The sequence below is a fragment of the Trichosurus vulpecula genome, chromosome 3, assembly GCF_011100635.1.
Source record: "Trichosurus vulpecula isolate mTriVul1 chromosome 3, mTriVul1.pri, whole genome shotgun sequence".
Classification (NCBI taxonomy): Eukaryota; Metazoa; Chordata; class Mammalia; order Diprotodontia; family Phalangeridae; genus Trichosurus; species Trichosurus vulpecula.
Genome location: NC_050575.1, coordinates 109,466,838 through 109,489,796, shown reverse-complemented (window position 1 = coordinate 109,489,796; position 22,959 = coordinate 109,466,838). Strand labels below are relative to the sequence as shown.

General features: G+C 42.6%; 1 protein-coding gene across 1 annotated transcript in view; it reads left to right on the top strand.

Annotated features, from left to right (window-relative positions):
• Nucleotides 1–2,528: 2,528 nt before the first annotated feature.
• Nucleotides 2,529–22,959, top strand: part of PPP1R16B (protein phosphatase 1 regulatory subunit 16B) — a 156,403-nt gene continuing 135,972 nt past the window's right edge. The window contains exon 1 of the mRNA XM_036750564.1: nt 2,529–2,688. The gene's annotated coding sequence lies outside the window, so the exon portion shown is untranslated. The remainder of the gene's footprint in view (nt 2,689–22,959) is intronic.

Here is a 22,959-nt window from a genome sequence, read left to right as displayed (position 1 = left end):
TGCTGACTGTGGGAAGTACTATGGTTTGATGGAAAGAGAAATGTACTCAAGATCAGGAAACCAGCATGGACAAGTTAGTTCACTTATCTAAGCCTCACTTTCTTCATCTGTACAGGGAGAGGATTAATGTAGATGAACCGTAAGGACATTACGTGTGCTAAGGGCCCTTCCAGCTTCGACATCCTCTCTTCTGAGAGTCTGTTCAGCAAGTGCATCTGATGACTCTGCAGATTAAGTTGTTAAGGGGCACCAGGCAAGTGCTATAACTGACTAGTGTGTAAAACTCATGAGGTTGTTACGAACAGAGGTTTCAAGAACTGTTTTATAATTTAATTAAAAGACACCTTGAAAGGTTTAAATGAGTGGTGTTGTAATGTATGGTGAGAGATTCTGAAAGGAGATCTGAGCAACAATGCACTGTATCTTCAGCACTTCTAAACATTAAAGTTTGGCCTTTCCCAGCCCAAAGGTCTTCATAGAAACCCAGAGAATAATGGTCCTCTTGGGTTATTTAAAAAAAAAATTGCTTTAGGTCTTTACTACCTGCACTACTCTCTAATTTCAGTGACAAAAACCATGCAATTAACTGCTGGACTATTAAAGAAATGAGGCAACACAGGAGTTTTTGCACTACCTCTGAGTTACAGTTTCAGATACTCTCTGAGGTTGGCAAGAAGAGGAAGCCCACATGCATGCACATCCTCTCTCTCTCTCCATCAAACAAATTATTTTCTTGGCAAACAGGAAATCGCTCTAAACAGTTTACTCATCTGGGTTTAAAAGAAAAATGCCATCTGAAGCCCAAGGGTCATTCTAGAGGTGACCATCTTGATGGCTTAACAGGAATTACACTGATCTGAAATAAAGGCAAATAGTCTTCAAAGATGGACTTTGGAGAGGTGGAAATTATAGGCCAGGGAAGTGATTTGGCTTACTTAGAGTTACACCAATATTAAATAGCACAGGTAGGATCTGAATCCAGGTCCAGATAGTTCCCATATAACTGACCATCCTCTCTGCCACCCCATGAAGAGCTAGGGCCACTGCCACCTGGGATTTCTGAAGATGCAGAAAATGGAGTAGTTTTCGGAGAACAGGCTTATTATTCCTGGGCTTTGGCATACATTGGATCTGATTCTAAGAAATGATTTTGACGTATTTTTTATTTGCCACTTTTCTTCTACTAACTACTATCAGTCAGTCCTAAAATCCACCTTAGGGGAAAGTCAGGTGCCCAGGCAAGAGAGGACCCAATAATTAGAAGATAGTTAAATAGTTAAATATTCTGCTTCCACACGGTGTGTGTGTGTGTGTGTGTGTGTGTGTGTGTGTGTGTGTGGAGGGGGGATGGCGGGGTGGGGAGTTATAGAGAGGTGGATTGTAGGAAACCTTTCTAACAATTAGCTACTCAGAAGTGGGACGGGTTGCCTCTAGATTCTGAGTGTTTTCTCATTGGGTGTCTTCAATTGTGTTGGGTGTTGTGGTGGACATTGTATGGGATGCTCTCTGAAATCCTTCCCAAAGCTGAAACTTTGTGACAGAGTGGCTGGATTTTATTTTTTTTATGGTGAAGATCCAGAAAACTAGCTTGTTTCGAGACCCTGAATATAATAAGGTGGAGGCAAATAGTACTTTCTCCTTAGACTTTTCCTTCTTTTCAAAATGATATAAGAAATTTATCAGCAAGCCGCCTCACTCACTACCTATACTCCCTTTCTGTCTTAGGCTGAGCTGGTAGGCTCTGGCCAAGGTTGCTCTATATAGAACATTCTTGGAGGTGGGGAGGAGGGGCGGTTTTAGGCAGGTTTCCACCTTGGGAGGTTTTAGGGGAAGTCCTCATTCAATTCTCATTGTACAAGGTCCTAGTCTTGTGCTACATACTACTCCTCAGAAAATCTTCCCACGTGCCTTGGGGGGGCGTGGGGGTGGGGTGGGGGCGGGAAGCTTTGCTGCTAATGGAAAGTGCCTTGGGTTATTCAGAAGAACAGAGTTCTAATCCTGACTGCCACTAAATTTCGAGGTGTTAAGTCAGTAATTCCTCTCTCTGGGTTTCAGTTTCCTCACCTAGCAAGTGGGTACGTGCCCTGAAACGTCTCTCGCTCCCCTTTCCTCCCGCTATCCCCCACCCCAAAACCTTACAGCCCCCGGTGGGTTTCTCTCTTTCCTACCAGGCCTCTATTTTGTGCAAATGGAAACGTGTTTCCTTCCTATTTCCTCAGCTGTTAATAACCTTCCCGGCCTTAAAAAATCCGCTCCCCTCCTGTGACAGCTCCCTCCTGTGCTAGCACTTATTTTTCTGCGACCCCCACCCCTAGCCCCACATCCCCTCCCATCCTAGGCCCCTCTCACTGCTAGCGCTTCTCCATCCTAGCCCCCTTTGCTTCAGAGTCCCCTTCACGTCCCAGCCCACTCCTCCAGGCCGGGTCCCAACCCTTCCCCTGAGACACTGCGGCCCCACTCCCCCAGCCTCCTCCCCAGGACCCGCCTTGGAGGAGGAGCCGAGGAGGCGGGAGCAGTAGCTCAGTCTCCCGAGCCGGCTTCTGAGGGCGGCAGCAGTGCAACCACCGCCACCGCCGCGGTGGGAAGACGGACCCACAGGCACGGAGGGCCAAGGCGCCGCGCCGGGGGCCGGACGGAGCCTGGACCGGCTGCAGCAGCTGCCGCCCAGATCCGGGCTCCTGAACGCGGGTGAGTTACCATAGGGGCCCTCTACTCCCTCCCTCTGGCCTGGCTCAAGCTTTCTGGGTACCCGCGGATGGCTTTGCGGGGCCGGCCCAGTACCAGGGGTTCGGGGGTGCTGAGAGACTGGGGCTGGAATAGCGAATGACAGGGTTTGGAGCTGGGGTTGGGGACACCAGAGGCCGGGACCGAAATAGCAGATCAGTGACTCGGCCACGGGGAGTACTTGGGGTCCGGGGCTTGGCGCTCCTAGGGTAACTGGAGGTTGGAAGCCAGGGCTACTGGGTTTCTTGGGTCCCAGGGTCGGGGTACTCAAGTCCTGGGGTGCCAGGTTTTTGGGTATCGAGAGCCCCAGGTACTAGGGGCTAGGAGCTGGGGGTACAATGTGGCCCGGGGTCCGGGAATTCTAGGGTCCACCTTCCACACCTCCTCTGCAATCCGGGGAGCAGTCAGGTGTGTGCCGCTAGCCTGCCGAGAATCAAACCCCGGATCGTGGTGGATCTGGGGGGCTCACGGTGGTGGGGAGAGGGGAGAAGGCAGCCGATGTCGGGCCGCGGGTCCTGTCCCGGGTTCGCTTCCTTAGAGACCTCTCGGGTCTGTGGGCATCTCCACACGACTGTTTCTAGGGAGCTGCTGGCCCTGGGGCCAGGTTTTCTCCAACTGGTGGCGGATTAGGGATCCAGAGGGAGCTATGCTGAGTACGCCCTCTCCGGGTCGGGGAAGGCAGGTCCTCCGCCTCAGCATCCCCGCACCTGCCCACTCGCCCACCCGGTGTGTGGCCAGTGAAATAACTCAGCCTACTTGTACTCACAGGGGCTGATGACCAGACCATCTACAGACTTTTTACTAGATGAGTCCAGGCTCTCTTAGAAGTTGAATCTTCAGTAGATTGGGGCGGGGGGGGGGGGGGTGGCTTTAAAACCACAGCTTTTCAAACTCACTTTGGACCTGAAATGTTGCTTGGTAACTAGGCTTCACAGAAATCTCACTGAATAGGGTAGTGGCAAAGGTGGGAGAAGAGATAACGAACCCTTTCCACAGCCCAGCGCAGCAGGTCTGAGCCTGCAGGTGCCTCAACTTCCCCTTTGACAAACTTCAGATAGACCATCTCCCTAGGAGTTAAGAACATGGATGGACACTCACAGTCAGGATTCCAACAGTAAGCTTTCACGAAGCCTTGGACATAAAGAAATATTTGCATCTCTTTTCTCCAGAAGTCAGGTTAAAGGGATTTTCAAAACCCAAGGTCACCCACAGAGCCAAGGTCAGCCTTATTCCCCATATCAGAATCTGGGACTTGGGACACCCTAATGTATGCATCCCTCTCCTGTCCTCTGCTCTAGTGGCTTCGAGTTCCAATTGCCAAGTTGCTTTTCTAGTGAAAGGGCCTTTCTAGGTGGCTAGAGGATGATAGTCCACTTAGGCTGTCATTCCCCTGGCTTGGGGTGGCCATAGCTGCTTTCCTCCTTAGATTTATCAGAATGTATTTTAATGTATGTTAACAGATAGCAGCTAATCGAATTCTTAAAATTGGCCCCTCCCCCAAAGCCTGCACAGTACCCATCTCTGAATGCCTCAAATGTCTGTGACCTCCGGCAAAGAGATGAATGTTTTATTAAAGAAAGGTTTAAAAAACATAAAGAGGAGGCTTAATGGGAGCAGTACCATGTGATTACATCTGAAATAATGACACCCCTGTTCTCTCCCCTTCCTAACTGTGTATCCATCCAGCTGCACTGGAGCTGGGCTGCACCAGGTGCCCTTGTGAATCTGGCTCTGTGGCCATGCCTACTATCCGGTTCTCCTTTTCTGCCCAAGTCCTCTCTGGGGGGAGGGCTTTGGTTAAATACCCCTAGCCTACACTGCTGGCTGTCCTGGAGCGCTCAAGTCAAAGCTAGAGACTGCTGGAGGATCTCTTTTTAATTTGTTATTGTTAACCTTAGGATCACAATGAGGGGGGTGGGGTTTGGAAAGACTGGGGACATCTTCATATAATATTCCCTCAATTCCATAAAATACAATTTCTGTTCTGGAGAAGAACTTGCTGGAGATGACCCAGCTTGGCAGCTTGGATATAGTAGGATATAGTTAGTTGTCTCAGGATAGCATATTAGTAAATCCTTCCTGCTGTCCTCCTCTGGCTGCCATCTCCGGTGTCTGTAAAATGAAGGAATTGGATCAGATGTGACATCCAAGGTCTCTCTCTAAGTCGATGATACTCGATCCAAAATCCAAGACTTTTCACTATACCTACCAATTCAACAGCCCCTAACCTCCATCTGATCTTGCTATCTGATAGTTTGGGCTTGCTCCTCCCCTTCTCAAACCTTGCTACCACATTCTGCATCCATTTTTCCAAACTACTGTGATCAAACTGTTTCTGACCCTGCCTTGTCCTCATTTATCCCCCAAGAACTTCACTGGAAACCCATTTATTCCTCCCTTCATTCAAAACTGAGTGCCTATTAAATATTTTTTTTTAAATTTCAGTTAGCAAAGCATTAATTTGCCCTCTGACCCCCATTGAGAAAGAAGAAAAAGAAAAGGAAAACCTTTATAATAAATAAAAATAGTCAAGCAAAAAAAAAAATCCCATATGGGCCATGGCCAAAATTTTATATCTCATTCTGCATTTTGAGACCTTCACCTTTCTGTTGGTCAGTGAGTAGCATTCTTCATTATTAGTCCCTGGGAATCATGGTTGGTCATTGCCTTGATCAGAGTTCTTAAATCTTTCAAAGTCCCCACCCACCCCCATTCAATGTTGTTGTTGTATGCGTTGTTTTCCTGGGTCCATTGACTTCACTTTGCATCAGATGTTCATACAAGTCTTCCTAGCTTTCTTTGAAAGCATCCCTTTCATCATTTCTCACTGCACAGTAGCATTCCATTATATTCTTATATCACATTTATTCAGCCATTCCTCAACTGATGGCATAGTTTCCCTTTGTTTCCAGTTCTGTGCCCCCATAGAAAAAAGAGCTGCTATAGATATTTTTGTACATGTGGGTACTTTTCATTTTTCTTTGATCTCTAATAGTGGTATCTCTGTGTCAAAGGGTATATGCAGTTTAATAAGTTTTTGGACATAGTTCATACTACATTCAAGGTTTTGAACTGAGTACTATGGAGAAGTCAGAGATGAGTAAGACTTGGTGTAGTGAAAAACATGGGGTTTCTAGTCATAGGACCATAGACTTAGACCTAGAATAGGCATTTAGTTCAAATGAATCATCATACAAATGAGAAAACTGAGGCAAAAAGAAAAAGTGACATCCCCAAGGCCCTACCCCCTAGTAAGTGGCAGACCCTGGGCTGAACCTACCTCTTCTTGACTCCAAATCCAGTATTCTTTCTACACAATGCATCTTAATGGAGTTGAAATCCCTAATTGTCATTTCCCACCTCTTGGCCTTTGTTTCCTCATTTGTAAAGGGAGTGGATTAGACTAATGACCTCAAAGTTCCCTGCTTTCAAGGGGATTTCAAACTTTCCTCAACCCACATCTTCCAGATCCAGACAGAACCATAGACTCTTAAAGTTGGAAGTAAACTTCCAACACATACCTGAACAACAAGCCCCTCTATATCATACCCAACAAAAGGTCATCCAACTCCTTTTTTATGCCTTCCAGGGAGGAACACGAGGCATGTTTTTAGACATTTCTAATTATTCGGTAGTTTTTCTCCACTTAAATACTAAATTTGCTTCATCCCCTCCTCCCCCAATCATTGATTTTAGTTCTACACACTAGGGCCAAAATAGAAGCCTAATCCTCCACATACGTAGGCTTCAAATCTTGACCGTATCTATTACGTCACCCCTAAGTATCTTCACTGTACTATACATTCCCAATTCATTCAATCTAACTCCTTATGGCATGAATTCAAGGCTCTTCACCACCTCTGTTGCTGTCCCCTGGACCATCTAGTTTATTAATGACCTCCCTAACTGAGGACATTACTCCAAATGAAGTTTGGCTGGGGCAGAGTGCCACACGACTCTCACTTTTCTAATCCTGGCACTACAAATCTCTTAATGCAGCATAAAAATACGTTGACTTTCTTGGCCATCATGTCACCCTGTTGGCTCATGGTGAATTTGTGGTTTTGGCTAGTTAGCCATGCTTTCCTTACATTAGTGGTGTCAGACTCAAATGCCAGCCACATATTGAGTTAGAAAGCCATAAATTAAAATTAGCTATGTTATATTGCATTTTTATTTATTTTGTTAAACATTTCCCAATTACTAATTAGATTTTAATCTGGGAGGTGAGGTTGGGATGGCACTTGAAAGGCAGGGGGAGGAAAGAGTTGGGTTTGATGCCTCTGCCTTACATTATAATTGTAAAATTGATTTTTGTACCTAAGTAAGACTTTACCTTTATTAATTTTGCTTCATTTTATTCAATTCAGCCTGATATTTTAGACTTTCATGACATTTTCAAGTCCTGACTCTGTCATCTAGTGTGTTATTTATCCCTCCTGATTTGGGGTCATCTAAAAATCTTATATGCATTGAATCTATCCCTCCATCCAAGACATTGATAAAAATGTTAAGTCATTATTATAATCCCAGGTCTTCATCCCTGTCTCATGCTCCCACTCTCTCCCATCTACTAAAGTCCTTTTATCATAAAGTGAGAGATCAGTTTCATCTTTGTATCCCAAGTGTGTTGGGGTAATAAGGGGGTGAAGAACAGATCCCTGGAAGACTTCGCTGGTGATGTCTTTTCAAGTTGACAATTCATCCAATTCTGAATCCAGCTAATTATTATTATGTAATCCACATCTCTCTACATTTTCCAGGAAAATAGCATGAGTGACTGTCAAATACTTTGCTAAAATCTGGGTAAATTCTATTGCCCTCAGTCTCTCCTCAGTAGAAAATGTAGGCTCCTTGAGGACAATGATGATTTTTTTTATTTGGTCTTTGTACAACAGTATTGTTAATAAATGCTTGTTGGGTCAGAATCCCCTGGTCTACTAGTCTAGTACTCCTGTCAAAAAAGGAAATAAGGTTAGACCTGATGAAGCCAGGTTGGTTCTTTGGGATCATTCAGGGCATCCTTTCCAGATGTTCACTAACCATCCCTTTTCAGTACATTTTATAATTTGCTGAGGATCAAAGTCAAGCTCATTGGCCTCTAGTTTCAGAAGTCCATTTTCTCTTTTTTTTTTTTAAATCATGACATTTGCCCTTCTTCAGGTTTGTGCCACCTCTCTTCTCTGCAGTCTTTCAAAAGATCACTGACAGTGGCTCCAAAATGACATCTAACAATTCTTCTGGACTAAGCTACTTGACTTCATCAAGGACAGTTAGGTCCTATCTTCCTGTCTTGCCATTTTGTTCAGACTCTGCAATCTGAAAAGTATTCTCCTTGGCAGAGAAGAGTAGCAAAGAGATGAACCAACTCTTCCTTTGCCCCTTTGTCAATTATTATTCCATCTACCCCAAGTAGTAGTCTTGTCCCTGGGTGTGTGTGTGTGTGTGTGTGTGTGTGTGTGTGTGTATACACACACATATGTATATATTCATTTTATGTGTTTGAAAATATCTGTATTTAACTGAATTTTTTACATCTTGACTACAAGGCCCTTGAGGGCAAGGACTGAGTTTAATTTAAATTTTGGTGCCTCAATGGAAATTTAGACTGAAGTCTAAGCATAATCCAATATTAATATCTTTGGAAGGGAGGGAAACAAGACTTTATATAGCATCTACTATGTGGCAGCCACTGCGCTATGTGCCTTTTAAAAAAACACAAATATTATCTAATTTGATTCTCACAATAATCCCAAGAGATAGGTGTTATTGTGATTCTCATTTTACAGTTTGGGAAACTGAGGCACAGAGGTTAAGTGACTTGTCCAGAGTTACATGGCTAGTATGTGTCTTAAGTCTACATTTGAACTCAGGTCTTCCTGACTCTAGGCCCACAGCACTTCCCAGTGTGTCACCAGCAGGCCTTTGGAGAGTCCTGGAGCTGGAGAAGATTTTCTAATATGTAGCAATGCTAAAAGGCTCCCTGGTGCCACTGCACCAGGGTAGAGGGCCAGCCACAAAGTTAGGAAGATCTGTATTCAAGACTTGAATTTTTTTTTCCAATCCAAGAAATATTATTTATGGAGGTAGTTTAGCTTAAAAAATAAAAAAAATAACAAATACTGATTTGTACCAAGAGGATCACAGTAAGGATCTTATTTCAAATTTACTTTTCCATTCAGTTATTTCAGGAAGATGTCAATCGACCAGCTGTACACATAACCCTCCTAGTTTAGGGATACCTGTGCTAATCCATTTCAGGTTCAGAAATTTGGCTGCCTCTGACAGGCTATGTGACCATGAGCAAATTGCTCAACTTCTCACTGCCCCTAGAAAACTCTCTAAGACAATAAACTGCAAAAGAGTTTCACTGATGGGAGGTAGAGTGAGTTTCTGTACATTAAGGAGCTGAACCACTCTCATCCCTCTTACCCCCACTCCCCCCTCAAAAAATCAGTGCTAAAAGGTTTGTTTTCAATCTGTAATTTGAGCAGAGACCTGGCGGCTTTTTGTCTATTCTTTATTATTATTATGGTTTATTGTAAACTTAAATCTCCATAGCCTTGAATCCTACCATATGCAAAGAACAGAAAAAGAAGATGGTGTATGAAACCAGACATTCTCTGTTTTTTTAAAAATATCTATTACATTTAGCCTGATAGTACCAATACTGCCATATGTGTCTATCTACTCCTGAGCTTCTTTCTGTTCTTTCCTTTATATATAAAAAAAGCATCTCACTGATGCTTTTTAAACTTTCTTTTCTTTTCCTCTTCCTTTTTGGGGGCAGGTTACTATTACTCTTCCTCCCTCCCCCCCCCCAATAAAAACCTTCCCTTCCAACAACTAAGAATAGTCAAGCAAAGCAGGTCTACTTATTGGCCCTGTCTGAAAATGTCTGTCCTCGTCACCTTTAGCCCATCCCCTCTCTGTGGTCATGAGTCTGAAATTCATTGCATTGATCAGATTTCTTAGAATCTCTACAAATTCTTTTCCTTTGCATTTGTGTAGCCCTTGTCTAAATGGTTCTATTGGTTCCATTCACATATCTGCATCAGTTTATGCCAGCTCCCCCAAGTTTCCCTGAATCTATCCCTTTGGTCATTTCTTACATAATAATATTCCATTACATTCATATGTTATAGTTTGTTATTCCCCAATAAAAGACACTCATCTCGTTTTCGGTTTTTGCTACTAAAAAAAAAAGTCCTGTAATTGCTTTCTTTGTACATGTGAGTCCTTTTCCTCCGGACTTGACCTCTGGGACAATAGTGCAGTCTCTCAGCCCATTGTTAGAGGACAGCGATTCTCTTCCAAAGGGATCAGAGATCTGTAGACACCAGGTGAGACCCTTTGGTTGGTTTGGAACTTTGCGCCTACAATTACCTCAGTCTCACCAACCCCCGGAATAAAATATCTCTCATGGGCTGAGTAAATTGCTTCTGGCCAGGTGTTTTCTACAATCTACAAGGCACCTGTTGGCCTTCATTTCCTAGCTGCCGCTCTGTTAGCTACTGTCGTCTTGGGGAATCAGAGCATTTATTTAGCAGTTTGTCTTATGTCTGGGTACGCTGTGTCTCTTTCTTATTCATTGCTCCCCTAATCCCTTACACTCTGTCCTGCTGGCTTGCTGGGTTACCAGGCTTTCAAAAGGCAGGCTGTTTTTGCCTTTGAAGCTCTCTTGTCATGTTGATCGGCCTCCCCAGGGCCCTAACCCTTAGTGGATATTGTTCCTTGCCTCACTTAAGCTGGGAGGGGTTTGAAGGGCAGTTGGCTTGGGAGTCTGGACAGACCACCTGGGCCTTCAGACCTGCATGAGCATATCAGCGGGGAAATCAACGAGGATTTGTTGTTTTGCAACTCAGCATTACTTGGTTGGTGTTTTTTCAGGATGATTAAACATGCATTGACCCAAGGACCTGACTTCGTAGGCTCTTTGAACAGCTTGTTTCCCACCTTCCTGACCTCTTTCCCTTTTTTCCCACTCACTTGCAGAGCTGAAGGTTTAACTCCTGTGCCTGTATTTGTGGGACCACTCAGCTGGGTCATAGGATCCTAGATTTAGAGTTGGAAGGGAATTTTGAGTTGAACCAGCTCACTTTACAGATAAGGAAATGGAGGTTGAGAAAGAGGAAATGATTTCCTCTGGAGCGTATGGGCAGCAGATTGATTTTTCAGTCATGTCCGACTCTTCACGACCCCATTTGGGGTTTTCTTGGCAAAGATACTGGAGTGGTTTACCATTTCCTTCTCCAGCTCACTTTATAGATGAGGAAACTGAGGCAAACAGGGTTAAGAGACTTGCTCAGGGTCACATAACTAGTAAGTGTCTGAGACCAGATTTGAACTAAGGAAGATGAGTCTTTCTCACTCCAGGCCTGGTATTCCTATCCACTGTCCCAACAACCAGGATTCAAATCCAAGTATTCTCACTCTGAATCAAGGGTTCTTCCCACTATACTGCACTGCCCCCTTCTTCTCTGTATGGATGAATCCCAGAGCCTTCCCCCATCGTGGGTCCCCTCTCCCATCTACTTGCAGTCTTTTTTTTTTTTTTTTTTGCTGGAGTGAGAATCTAGTTTCCTCTTTGTACCTCAGGAGCATTGTGTATAGTAGGTGCTTAATAGATAATCATTGAATTGTTGATGATTGAATTCCTAAACCTGTATCCCCATTGTTCCTTTGCATGGCTCTGTATCTCTTCCCTGTGGATGGTTTCCCTCCTATTGGCACAAGACTATAGGGGGACCAGTGTTCAGTGGGAAGCAGTGTCGTAGAGGAAAAGAACCTGGATTTGGAACCAGAGGACTAGGGTTCAAATATCAGGTATGTGTATCCTGTGTGACCATGATTAAAGAAATTAGAACAAGGTACTTTTACCATTCAGGGTCTCAGTTTCCTTATCTGTTAAATGAGGGGGCTGGCATCTTCCAGTTATAAGTCTATGATCCTAAAATCTGGCAGCCTTGGATTTGTCAGCTTTTATGCTAAGGAACATTTCTTCCTCTGCCTAAGACTATTTTAAAATACTTTTATTAAGAATTATTTAGTAAGAATTAAATTAATAAGAATTATCAATTAATATGAATTATTTTCTTTTCCTTCCATCTCCCCCTCACTCAAAAAAAAAAAAGGAAAAATAACCCTCAAGTTACCACATTGTCCATGTCTAAAAATATGTGTCTTGTTCTATGTCTTGAGTCCATTGCCTCTTTGGCAGGAGGTGGGTAGCAGGCTTCCTTATCAAGTCTTCTGGAATTATGGTGTTGGTCATTGCATTGTTTGTAGTTCTTATGTCTTAACAATGATGTTACTGTATTATTTGTTCTCCTAGTTCTGCTCTCTTCATTCTGCATCAGTTCATACAGGTCTTCCTGGTACTTCTTGGAGTGCCAATGGCTTTGGGCCACATCTGAGGGTCAAAGCCTGTTCTTTGAGGTGAAAGAAGGATCCCTCAGCCTGAGAGACAATAGTTCTACACCTCCATTTCTTGTTCTTCCCTCCACTTCCCTGATTCCCAGTCCCTCAGTATGTTGGAGGCAGCCAGCATCATCTTGGTGGAGACACCAGGGGAAGATAGGTTTCCTGGACAGGGTGAAGTCTAGGAGCCAGTGAGCTGTACACAGCAGAGCAGCTTAGCCTGGCATTCGAGATCATCCATGATGGGGTTCCACTTAACCTTTCCTGTTTTATTTCACCCTGACCTCTTCTATACATGCCACTTTTGTGCATTAACCAGGTCCTTCCCTATGCCCATCTCTACTTTTTGTGATTGTTTCCTTCCTTCCAAGTCTTGCTCAGGCACATCTCTCTTGCTCCTGGGCCTTGATCATTCCTTTGGATGTATCCTATTCAGATTGGACTATTTATGTACTTTTTACCCAGCGAGACAGTAAATTCTCTGAAATCAGGGACTGTCATTTTACACCTTTTTTTTAATCACCACTGTATCATACAATGCTTTACACATAATCATTGCTAACATTTGTTTTTAAAAATAAATTTTATTGATAGTTTTTGTTTTTCATGTCACCTGCAGTTTCCCTCATATCATTCCCCCTTCTTTGCCTCCCAGAAAGTTATCCATTATAACAAAGATTTTTTTAAAAGAAAAGGAGAAAGAATGGTTTAAGGAAACCAGCACAACCTATCAATACACTGAAAAAAAATCTGATAATATATACAATGTTCCAAGCCCATGGACCCTCTACCTCTACAAAGAAGTAGGAGAAAGTGTGTTCTCTTATCTTTTCTTTATGGCCTTGTTTGTCATTTGTAAGTTTGTAACATTCCTTTTTCATTGTTTTATAGGGGTGGTTTTCCCCATTTTCATTATTATGGTCATTGTGTATGTTTTCTTGGCTTAGCTTTCTTCAGTCTACATCAGTCTCCCTAGACTTTCTGTATTCATCATATTTTACATATTATTTCTCATAACAGTAATATTCCATTACACACATATACCACAATTTCTTTTAGCCATTTCGCAATTGATAGGCATCTACTTTGTTTCCAATTCTTTATTACCACAAAAAGTATCAATAGAGCTTCTTTTTATATAGTGCTTTAAGGTTTATAAAGCACATTATGTGTTCCCTCATTTGATCCTTTACAACCCTGTGAGGTGGGTAGTATGATTATCCCCATTTTGTAGATAAGCAAATAGGCTGATAGAGGCTAAGTGACTTGTCCAGAGTCACATAGCAGAGTCTGAAGCAGGATTCAGACCTAGGCAGATAATTTGCTAGGTGGTGCAGTGGATAAATTAGAGGGCCTAGAGTCATGACGTTCTGAGTTCAAATCCAGCTTCACACCCTTAATAGGGGTGTGACCCTGGGTGAGTCATTTAACCTCTGTTTGCCTGAGTTTCCTTATCTGGGGATAATAGTAGTTACTACTTTTCAGTGTTGTTGTAAGGATGAAATGAGATAATAATTGTAAAGCATTTAGCACAGTGCCTAGCATGTAGAAAGCACTACATCAATTTTATCTGTTATTATTAACTCCATCAGTGACCCTTGTGTGATAGGTGGCAGGTTCCCAGGGAAACATGAAGGGGGAATTGCCCTTTGACATAATAATAACTCACATTTCTATAGCGCTTTAAAGTTTACAAAGCACACTTTCCTCACAAACAACCCTGTCAGGCAAGTAGTGTACTTATGGTTCCTGTTTTACAGATAAGGAATCTGAGTCTCAGAGCATTTATGTGATTTGCCTGTGAACATGGAGCTAATGTGTGTCAGGTTTTGAACCCAGGTCTCTTGACTCACATGTTCACTGCTCCTTTCATTACAGCATTCTGCTTTCTTTCTTTTGGGGCAGCCTCTTCTCCCTGCTTGGTACTCAGGCAAAGGGGCAGCATTCTTATTCTTTGATAACCAGATTTTATTGTCAATTATATGCTTGGAATAGCTAGACATTTCTTCCCAAGTGGTTTCACCGTGCAGAAGCTCCTCCCTCTTGGTGTGTTGTGGCTTTTTTTTTTGTTTTACACCTGCTCAACCTTTTCCTTCCTGCAGTCCTCAGACCTGAAACCTTCCAGGGAGAGAAATGTCAGATTGAACCCTGCTCCTGGTACCTTTCAGTGCAGGGGTCAGTGGGGTGGGAGCCGGCATGGATTGGGTAGAGGGAGGAGATGTAGTGGAAAAAAATCACAGGACATATGGGCTCAAAGTCCCGTCTCAAATGTGTAACCATGGTCAGGCTCTCCACGGCTCAGTCTCCTCATGAGAAAGGTAGGGATCATAATACTTGAGTGATCTATACAGGGCTATCGTGAAGAAAGCACTTTGAAGTTTTGCAAGCATCACATAAATGTGAGTTATCATCAACTGTCATTCCTTCAGGGCCAGATTCAGTTAGTTGGTAAGCATTCATTAAGTGCCTCCCATGTGCCAGGCTCCATGGTACACAATGGTGGGGGAGGAGGGAGAAAGAGAGGCAAAAGATAATCCCTGCCCTCAAAGAGCTCACAGTTTAATGGGGAGACAACATACATATGTATGTATGTATGTGTGTGTGTGTATATGTGTGTGAGCATATATATATATAATTGGAGGTAATCAACTGAAGGGAGAGATTAGAATTAAGGAGCATCAGGAAAGTCTTCTCACATAAGGTTAGATTTTAACTGGACTTGAAAGAAACCAGAGAGGCCAGGAGATGGGGAGGATTCTGGGCATGAGGGACAGCCAGTGAAAATGCATGAATTTGGGAGATGGGTGTATGAGGAAGCTAGTGTCACTGGATTTAAGAATGTGTGTGTGTGTGTGTGTGTGTGTGTGTGTGTGTGTGTGTGTATGTAATAGTAGGAGAGGACCAGGTTGTGAAGGATTTTAAAAACTCCAAAGAGGATTTTATTTTTGATCCTGGTAGAAAAATAAAATCTCTCTCTCTCTCTCTCTCTCTCTCTCTCTCTCTCTCTCTCTCTCTCTCTCTCTCTCCCCCCCCCTCCCCACATTCATATATGCATACATACATTTTTATAAATATATGTAATTTCTGAGGGAAGAATCTGGCTAGCCTTCTGGTAGGAGCTAGCACTTAGGCAAGCATTGAAGAAAGTGAGGAATTCTAGGAGATGGAGATGAGAATGAATTATCGGCATGGGGGAGAGCTTGCTTAAAGGTATGGAGGTGGAAGGTGGAATATTATGCATGGAGAACATAGAACAGGTCAGTTTGACTGGAAGATAATGTGTCTGAGAAAAATATGTAATAAATTGGAAAGATAAAGTGAAACTAGGTTGTTAAGTGCTTTAAAAGCTAGAGGAGTTCTGCATTTTAGCTAAAGTCGTACTTTACCTAAAAGTAGGAGGAGGTCACTGAAATTTCTAGGTCAGAAGAGGGAATTGGTCAGAACCATGCATTCAGACAAGAGATGGAAGTACAGTGTCAGGTAGAGAGAATAACAGGTAGTCCTGTTCTGCTAGAATGCAGCATGACCCCTTCCCCTTTGCTCTGGTCTGTGGGAAGGTTCATAGCCAGAGTCATCCAGGATTCAATTAAGGTAGAGTTGCAGCCCTGGAGGGGCTCCCAGTGTCCCCAGGTCCGGTTTATCTGCCCTGGCCTCTGGAATTCTCACTGTTAGAGTCACTGGTGAGTTAGGCAGCAGCAACAGGGCCCTGGTCTCTAGAAGGCCTTCTTGGGAATTAGCAGCACCAGTTAATGAAATAGATGGACAGGGAGGGCAGGCCCATGGTGACAGCTCTGGCTGGAAGCTTGCTTTTGATAAATTTTGCCTGGGCTATTCAATGTCTGATGAAAATCTGCCTAAATAATTTATAGAAAGAAGACTATCCTGCTTGTGGCTCCCCATTGTCCTAGAGGGAGAGAAAGGCAGCTTCGTATAATGGATAGAGAGCTGGTCTTGAAGTCAGGAAGATGTGGGTTCAAGTTTTACCTCTGACAAATACTGGCAGTGGGACCATGGACAAATCACTTAGTTTCAGTGTTCTAAGACTATAAGGTGCTGACCTCCTTTGATAGGGAGAACTTTCTCATCTGGAAGTTCCTTATGCCAATGAAATTGCCCATCCCATCTCTATCCATAGTATTAGGAAAGCTGGGTAGAGGGGCCTAAACCCTAATACCTGGCTACCAATATTCCAGCTACCAACTTGGTCCTAATCCACATCTCTAGGGCTAGGGCTGAATTTTTTAGTGGGAGGGGGGGGTGGTGATGGATGAAGAATGATTTTGGAAGGGCATGAAATCCTGCAATTCAATTGATGAATTTGATCAGGTTTACCAAGCTAGTCTGAATAATTGAGGTCAAATATGCTACTTTTCTTGATAAGTGGATATTTTGGGGGGGAAAGTCTCCAGATTCCAGATGATTAAATCTGGACTGAACATTTCAGGTGTGGGTAGAGACAGGATCCATTTTCTTCTGGAACTTTGAGGGCCAATGGGCGTGGGGTAGGGGAGATGGAGAGGGAAGCACACTGGGAGGGGACCAGGGGTGCCACTTTTATAAGCTTCCTGTTTTTTTTCCCTTTTGGTTAGAATTAAGGAAACACATTGAATGGCTTTTTTTTTTCCATTGACATTTGCAGCAATGTGATAGGCCCAGATTAATGAGCCTAGCAGCAGTGTGAAATCTGCCCCAAACTCACTGGCAACAGCCATTTACCCTGTGGGACAAGGGGTGGGTTTCCTCAGAGACGCTGATGTGTTTCAGAATGGCTCTTAAGAGAAAAATTGGGGGTCTGGCTTGTTCACAAAAGATGCTTGTAGGGTATACGCCCAAGCTGCAAAGGACAGTTTGGGGAGCGAGGGCACAGGATAAGGGACCTTGCACAGTTTATTGTATTGGTTTCCTTTAATAGAAGTATAAATGTAAATAAACCATTAAAAACTCTTGAGTTTAGCAGTTCAGAGATTTTTTGGTTGGGCTTTGGTTGTAAGATAATCAGGCTATTTCCTTCATTCAAGCTTCAGTGGGCATCTAAGCAAAGGAGGTGGCTGTCTGGAACATAGGTTTTGTACAGATGTTAGCTTCCCACAGGCAGGACCTCCTCTGACTACCACCCTTCTTACTTACAGCTCTTCAGGGAGCCCCTGGATTGTAGACAGGGGTGGCCAAAGAGTTTCTCTTGATGGAACACAGTATGAACTTGTTTAGGGAAGTATAGTTGGTCGTCATCTGAAGTTTATATTTAACCTTTTAGGGATATTACTGATATTGATTATTTATCTGGCTTTCAACTTATAGAATTCATTCCACAACTATTTATTAAGCATCTACTGTGTGCAGAGCACTATGCTGGATGGTAGTGGTGAGAGGTGGGGAAGGGGGAAGATAGATAAGACATAGCCCTAAGAGAGTTTACTGTTGGGGGTTAGACACAAATATAGATAATTATAATCAGTCAACAAATATTTATTGTCTACTCCATCTCAGGCACTGAAGATCTTATATTTTATAGGTGGAAACAACATGTATGTATATTTGTACAATACATTAATACACATGTGTATACATATATGTATTATGGTTGTATATGCATATATGTATACACGTGTGTATAACCACTGTATCTTTCTATCTTCTATATGTATATGTATTCATATTTGTATATGTACATATATGTCTATATTTATATATCAATATATCTATATCTATCTATCCATCTATCTGTGACCACTGGACCTTTCTATTGGACTTGTACCTATGTGTGTGTCATCTCCTCCATTGTGTTGTCTCTGTCCTCTCAAGGACATAAAATATCCTCGAGGGCCATACATCCCCAGCACTTGGTAGTTTGTACATAGTAAGTGCTTAATTAATGCTTTCTCTCATTCATTCATTCATTTGTATAAGCACAAACAAAATTTTCATAAAATTAATACAAGATGATTAAGGAGGGTTATTGGCTTTTGGGGGATCAGGAAAGGCCTCCATGAGGCAACTTTTGAGCTGAGCTTTGAAGTAACCCACAGAAACACAATACTATACAATGCTATATAATAAATGCATCATAGAGGTACATAGCAAAGTGTACTGTAAGACTCTAGAGACAGTGCAGGCATGGGGAAAGAAGACTGGAATGGAGTCCCTAGGACCTGGGTTCCAGTCCCAGGCCTGCTGCCTGCTGCCTGCTGTGAAAGTGAGCCTGGATGAATCATTGGATCTTTCAGGACCTTAGTCTTTTTCATCTTTAACGTGAGTTTGGAGTAGGTGATCTCCAAGATTCCTTCCAGCTCTAAATTTACCCGTCCTGTTATTTCTGTGCCTTCCCTGTTTGAATACAGTAGAAAGATAAAAGGATGTTAGGAATTCAGCTGGGAAGAGCTGGGAGGATGGAGGGAGACTATTTCAGCCATAGGGAATGTTAGAATCTAAGGGATACTGGTGATACTGGTGGTGATACTAGAGGGATGTTAGTAGCCCAGTTGGCCAGTGTACAAAATATTTGCAGAATAGTAATATAAGGCTGGAAAGGTGGTATAGTGCTGGGTTGAAATGGGCCTTGGATGCTGGGCAGAAGAGTTCGAACTTTTCTTGGGAAGCAGTAGGGACCCACTGGAGATTTTTGAGCAGAGATGTGATTTAGCCAGTTTTATGTGTAAGAAAGATTGTCCTGGCAGTGATATGAAGAAGAGATTAAAGAGGGAGCAGCAGAAGTGGGAAGACCTGTTAGGAGATTTATTGCCAGAGTCTTGGTGGGTGATAATGAAGGCCCATTACACTATTCTGGTGGTAGTGGGAGGGAGAAGAGAACACAGATCGGATGCTAGAGATAAGGAGGCAAAATGGACCATGGTGCCATCCCCAGTTTGTGTTCTGGTGCTCATCTCATTTTGAAACTAGATTAATAATAAATAGTAATAATAATAAATTATTATAATATATAATATAATAATAAAATTATTAAATAAATTAATAAGTTATTTCTTCATTTTCTTCTACTTTTTCATTCTTTTGACTTTGTTTTATTACTTCTTATTGTCTCTCCGAGTCATTAGCTTCCAAATATTTCCTGTCCTCCTATAGTAACTGATTTTCTAGTATCATAGTAACATAGTGACTAAATTTACTTCCTTATTTCTAGTGCTTAGCACAGTGCCTGGCTCATAGTAAGCATTTAATAAATGTTTATTGATTGACTCACACACTATCTTATCTGAAACTCTTGGTACTTCTTTATGGTTTTCTCTGGCTTTGGAAAGCCATCCCTCTCATATTGTGTGTGTTTCTGTTTGCTTCCCTTCTGTCTCACTCTCTACTGTTGCTGTCCTAGTGAATCCCAAGCTTTTGTAGTTTCCCTTGGTGGGCTTGCCACAAGGTATTGGTGACCCCGGACTATAACTGCACATTTGGGATGCCAACTGGAAACAACCTAGATGAGTAGTGCCAGTCAGCCATGATAATGTGAATCTTCTCTCCTGCCTTGTGCCTAGATTTTCTTTTACCAAGTACAGAAAACTTAATTGGAAGCTCTGGGTGCTTCATCTCATCTTACTGCCAAACTCCTTAGATTTTTGTTTATGTTTTTGTTAATGGCTTTCCTTGAGTAAACAAGAGGAGTATTAGTCAATCACTGAACTTCTTAATAGTTCAATTTATTAAGGGTATGTGCTTGGCTCTATACTAAGCCCTGGGGATACAAAGAAAGGCCAACCCTCTCCCCGCCCTTCACATTCTAAAGGGAGTGGGGGTAGAGACTACATACATACATTTATCTGCATATATTATATTCTGAAGGTTATTGGGTTTTTTTTTTATTGTTTGTTGGAAGGCCCTGGGGGTGGGTTGAGGCAAGGTTGAGAAAAGGTCTCTTGCAGGAGGTGGGATTTGAGCCTGAGTCTTGAAGGAATTAGGAAGCCTGCAGGCAGAAGTCCTGGAGGGGGTAATATTGTTAATAGGATAAATAGGAAATACTTAGTTTATTGAAGATTCCATGTACATTTTGCCCAATGTAGAACTGTATAGAAATTCTGCTAGAAAATAACCCTCCATCCTCCAATTCTTTAAAAGCTATGTAGTCTTTTGTCACTATGTAGTGATTTCTGATGACCTCTTTTACTTCTTGGTACAGGGTTTCAATGAATTTCTGTGACTTAAAACCCAACAACAACAAAACAACCTCTATCCTTCTGTGGATGAGATGATCCTTCTCTATGTAGAGTCATTCAATCAAGTTGACAAGCATTTATTAAGCACCTAATGTTCCAGACACTGTGCTAAATGCTGGGTTTACACAGAAAGACATAAGGCAGACCCTGATTTCAAGGGAGCTCATGGTCTACTGAGTCACGCAGCATGCAGTCCATTAATTTGGAATTGGTTATGATTTAGCCAGGAAGTTGAAGGAATGTATTCTTCAGCTAGGGCCTTGCCTGAAGTTTACCTTTACTTAGCAAACTATTTCTTCTTGGATATAATGATAATAGATACAAATATCTTAAACAATATCCTAGGGAGAATGTTTAAAATTCTCAAGTAAACACACTATTCTCAAGCATCTATTTGCTTGTTAGTAATTGATGTGCTAACTGCAAGCCATTCTTATCTACCAGAGTTAGACTTCTAGGAGTCCTCTTTTTGGTAACATTTTGTTAGAGCTTCTGTTTAAACTTTAAAGTGCCGCCTCCGTGACTTTGGGCAAGTTAATGAATCTCTGTACGTCTTGTCTGGAAAATGAGCCAGTAGGACCAGCAGGGGTTCTTAACCAGTATATAGAGTTCCAGGGTGGTGAATTTTTAAAATATTTTGATAACTCAATGTGATAACTCCATGTCTATTGAGTTCTCTGAGACCCGGGACTATCTTTTGTTTTTCTTTGTATTCCCTTTATTTAGCACCATGCCTGGCTGATTGTTGGTACTTGATATTGACTGATTAGATACCTAATCTATATTGGTGTGCTCTTTGGTTAGATTGGTGGCTCTTTTGTCTTTGTATCTCCAGGGCCTAGCACAGTACAAGTGGCATATAATAGGTGCATAATAAATGCTTGTTGACTGATTAAACTTAATCCAGACTAAGCTGTGGGGCCCTGAGGCCTGTGGCTGCCACACCCTACTCATCTCCATAAACATCCCCATTCCTGTTCATTGTACATCCTTCACTTGTTTAATAAGCCCTTTATCCCTTGGGGATTTAAATGGCCACAGATGGGGCTTTCTTTGGAAACTGGTTTCTGGGGTTTAGAGGACACTGGCTGTTCTTTCTCTTTGCTGACTCAAGGGAGGGGGTGGGACCATTCCTGCCACTGAAGAAACTGGGTAATCTGATTCTCATTTCCCTGTGCTTAGTTATTACATAAGCTTTATTTGGAAGGAAGATTGGCTGGTTAGCTCCATAATTAATCTTTGCAGGGAGAGTGAGAGAAAAATCATCAGAAAAGATTACAGCCGTTCTTATGTACCCCACACACCCCTTCTGTGGCTCGCTAGACATAGATACCTCCACTCTTGTTACTGTGTGCACCTTGTCATGCAGGATACACATGGACATAAGCTTTTCAGCACTGGTCTCTTGGCCATGAGTATCTCCATTGTTTTTCCTTCCGATGTTCTCAGACTCCTCAGATTTAAGCTGGAAGGGTCCTTAGAGATCACCTCAGTTAGCCTCTTTGTTTACATCTAGTCCAATCTCAGGAGGAAATAGAGACCTAGAAAGACCCAACCCAAGGTCATGCAGGTAGTGAGTGACAGAGCTAGGATTCAAACCCAGATCCTTTGACTCCAAGTCTATTTCTACTTTGCCATACTGATTGCACACACATATTGACATACAGCAAAAATAAAAAGGGAGGGATTCCATCTTGAGAGACTGCAGCATCTGTTAATTGGTGAAGTGATACAGTGGACTGTTCATTTGGATTTAAAGCCAGAGGTCCTAAGTTTGAACCTTGGCTCTGCCAAACTACCTATGTGACTTTGCCTCTCTGGGAGTCAATTTTCTCATCTGTAAAACAAGAGGATTGGAATGGAAGGATCCTATTCCTTTTTTTTTTTTTTTGAGTCCTTACCTGACCTCCACAAGGCTTCTCCCACCCCCTTTTTTAAGGTAATAAGAATCTTGGAGTTGGAAGGGATCCTAGAAATCATGAGTTCAACTTCCTATATTGGAATCCCCTCTATGATCATCCTGACAGTCATTTACAATGAGGCCCATTCATGGATTCATAGACTATCAGAACTAGAAATTTTAGCAAGTGTCTCATCTAACTCCTTCATTTTTCAGATAAAAGAGAATGACTTGCCCAGGGTCACATAGAAAGCAAGTTTCAAGGCCCAGCTTGCTCATATTAGGTATCTGGTTGAATTAAACCCCTAGGTTATCTTCATATGAACTTCTGCCAGAATGGTTTTCCATCTATCTTATTGATTTTTTTGAACCTCAATGTAGGACTCATGGCAACAGGTTTGGGGTTAACACCAAAGGTTATTGAGAGATCACCACATCCAGGAAAAGTGATCAACAAGTCCCCCAGAGTCTTAGGTGGAACTGCTGAGATGAGCATGAACTCTTCCGGGCAAGCACAATCTCTTCTAAGGGCAATGAAGCAGATAGGTTTAATGAGCAACACTACCTCAGGGGCTAAAGTTTACTTCTCAGGGATTACCATACAGAGGTGAGCAGCTGGACTCTCTCTACTTACACTGAGTTACAAGAGAATTTTTTGTCCTTTACCTTCAAAGATCTCAGAATACCCATTTCCCACTCACACCTTCCTCATCTGTAGTTGCACCATTGATTTTTTTGAACCTCAAATGCAAG